The sequence below is a fragment of the Urocitellus parryii genome, chromosome 9, assembly GCF_045843805.1.
Source record: "Urocitellus parryii isolate mUroPar1 chromosome 9, mUroPar1.hap1, whole genome shotgun sequence".
Taxonomy (NCBI): domain Eukaryota; kingdom Metazoa; phylum Chordata; class Mammalia; order Rodentia; family Sciuridae; genus Urocitellus; species Urocitellus parryii.
Genome location: NC_135539.1, coordinates 121364060 through 121367456, shown reverse-complemented (window position 1 = coordinate 121367456; position 3397 = coordinate 121364060). Strand labels below are relative to the sequence as shown.

Sequence of the window (3397 nt, the reverse complement as noted above, 5' to 3'; positions counted from 1 at the left end):
TCCGATAAACTGTATAATAATTGGATGCCTTCCTTATCACTTCTTTAAGATCTTTGTGTAATTCTAGATCAATAACAGAAGTCGTTTTTATACTAAACAGTGCCTGGCACAAGTTAGTGTTTTTCAGTGAATATCGCTGATTTGTATGTTACTATAATGGCAAGTTGACTCTTAAAGAATATTTGGATACATACATCACATCATGCATGAGAATAGATTGCAAGCTGAGAATAGTACAACAAAGCCAGGAAGAATTGGAAATGAACCCATGCAACAAAAGAAGTATCTGTGAGGATGCTCTTCCTTCCCTTGATTAGTGGAGGTGGTCTTTCTTTGTCTCAAATGTGAATGGTAGTTTGTTCAGCTATAGAGTTCTCAGCTCTCTGTCCCTTCTCCCTCAAAATTCTGAGTTTTGCTCCTTGTTGTTCCGTGCTTAGTGTTGTTGAGATGTCTCAGTTTGCCTTCTATTTTTTTCCACTTCATATAAACTAAATTATCTCCCTCATTGAATATAATGTTATATTGGATATGATTCATTAAATATTATATTATTTTCTGAAGGCCAATGATTCCTATAATTCATTATTCAATTTTATCATTGTCAATCTTATAGCTTTATTGTCTCCTATTGGAAATTTTACCATACACATGTTGGAACAACTATACCTGTTCTTCATGTGTCATCTTTTCTGATGATTTTATCATCTCTATTCCATTTCTAATGAACTTCTTAGGGAAAATTTTGTGTCTATTATTTCTTGGTACTTTATTTTCTATTTTGTTATAATGTAATGGTTTCTCCTATCATTATTGATCTTAATTGTCTCTACTAGTATATACTCTTTCCCTTTTAATGGCTATCAGTCCTCATTTCATAGAAGCCATGTGCTTTTAAATTTTATTATTGCATTAAGGTAAACTTCTATTTACATTTTATATCAGGGTTTTCCAGAGACACAGAAAGAATAGGAATATCTAATTTGAAATAGAAAATGGGGGGGGGGAGAGAAAGAGAGAGAGAGAGAGAGAGAGAGAGAGAGAGAGAGGGAGGGAGGGAAGGAGGATTCATTTTAAGGAAGTAGTTCATGCAATATATAGGTTGGCAGATCTGAAATCTGTAGACTGGCAGCTGGAAACTCAGGTAAGTTTTCTGTTATAGTCCTGAAGAATTTCTTCTTCTTTGGGAAACTTTAGGGTTTGATTTTTAACTCCTTCAAATGACTGGTGGTTTTTATCCCTGTTATTGAGGGGAATCTCCCTGTTATTGAGGGGAATCTCCTTAAAGTGAACTAATTAATGTTAATCACATCTAAAAAATATTTTCACAGCAACATCAAGATTAGTGTTTGGGGCTGGGGATATAGCTCAGTTGGTAGAGTGCTTGCCTCATGTGCACAAGGCCCTGGGTTCAATCCCCAGCACCTCCAAAAAAAAAAAAAAAAGATTAGTGTTTGACCTAACAACTGGGTGCTACAGCCTAGCCAAGCTGACATACAGAATTAACCATCACACATTAAAATTTGTATAAGTTACTGCTATGTTCATATGAAGTATTACAAATATCTGTAATATTACTAGTCCTCTGAGTCCTCTCATTTCTTTACTATTCTCTGTAAAATAATTTTATCCTTATTCCTCCACCTAGTTTTTTTTTTCCCAAAGGTACTATTATTTCACTTTTCCAATTTTTTGTCTCATTTTGTTTTTAATCAATATAAAACTTATGTGAATGTCTAGATTCAGGGATGAAAATGAATTCTGTAAAATCAGATAAGGTTAGATAACCTGTATAATATTCTCATATTATAATCTCTTTAGAATTTTTTTTGAAGCTTTTTTTTAATAAAAGAAATGTGTTTGTAATGACCCTTCTTGGGTGTCTATCAGGTTGAATACTCACTTTGAGCTCATTGATAATACTAGGAAAAATAATTCTCAGACTCTCATCAAAAGTAAATAAAATCATTAAGACAGGCAATAACAATGATTCATTTGGTAAAATAGGTATTAGTAATTTTAAATTTCTTAAAAGTAGCTAAAAATAAACTATCAATATATTTTATGAAAGTAAAGGGAGTGGTCAGTGGTTATTAATAAAACAAATAGTGCCATCTACTGACTATAAAATTCTGTTCTGAAAGTTGCCATAAATATCAATATCATTTTATTTTCCAGCAAGAGTTAATGCTATAGTCATATATTTGATATTTTCAATTTTCCAAAATTTTTCTTCTTTTAAATGATCACATTTAAATTTTTAGTTCTGCTAACTGAAGTAGAATTTACATGTACTTAAGTCAAATGACTGCCACTTTACAAAATAACTGTCATCAAGAAGCAATTTTTTAAAACTGTCCCTTTGTGATAGCAACTATGTCATATAAAAGAAATGTGCCTGAATTTTCTGCACATACTATATATACACATAGGATTCAGTAAAACTTACAAAATTATAGAACTGTAAGAACAATTAGACAACAAATTTTTAAAAGTTCACTAAGATTAAAGAAATAATACAGAGAATGATTTTACTATTAAATTAGAAACTGAAGAATATTTTGAAACAGGTATTATAAGTAGAATTAGAGTCACTGCACCCATGGTCCAGGGAGGCCTAATTACTGCTCAAGCTGGTATCATCCACCGGGGCATCATCCACATGGTACTTGTGATGCAGGAATGCAGTATGCTAGAGTTAGGGGGTCTTGGAGTCTTGCACTGAAATTCCAAAGGAAGGCCTGGGAAGCCAGGGCAAGAATAGTAGGGCCTGAATCCCCCCTGCAGGCTGCCCATGAAGGGCAATGGATGGTGAAGTCAAAGTTGAAATGAAGATCCCAAGAATTAAGAGATGCCAGTAACATAGAGTGCCTTCTGAGGAAAGCTGCAGCATACAGAGAGGGAGCGAGCCAGGCTAAAAGAGAGAGCACATGGGCTGTAACCAGAAAGGCTAAGGGCTGGGGTTGCCAAAATGCTTTGGAAATATGTCCCAGGTGCCAGAGTTGGAGCTATAGAAAATGTATGCCTGATTGCATTTTGGTCTTATTTTAGTCTCAGGCCTTCTTTCTATGCCCCTATTCTTGGTTTTTTTTTTTTTTTTTTTGGAATAGATGTGTTTACACTGTACCATTGTGTATTGGATGTATGTAGTTTGATTTTAATTTTTACAGGAGCTTTTACAAAAAAGAATTTGCTTTGAATCTCAGAGGAAACTTTGAATTTGGAATTTGGGGCAATGCTAAAATTGCTAAGACTATGAGGACTCTTGGAGATGGGCTAAATGCAGTTTGCATTTGGAGATAGACAAGGACTTTGGGGGTCGGAACAAAATGTTATGATTTGAATATAAGGCTTCCACCCTCCCCCCTAAATTCCTGTGGTTCTGCAGAAATATTCAGAG

The 3397-nt window shown here is 34.2% G+C and overlaps 1 non-coding gene across 1 annotated transcript; it reads left to right on the top strand.

The window, feature by feature from the left end:
- The first annotated feature begins 1354 nt into the window (after positions 1 to 1354).
- Trnam-cau (transfer RNA methionine (anticodon CAU)) lies at positions 1355 to 1427 on the top strand. Its single transcript has one exon. It is a non-coding gene; the product is annotated as a tRNA-Met (tRNA).
- Positions 1428 to 3397: the final 1970 nt, after the last annotated feature.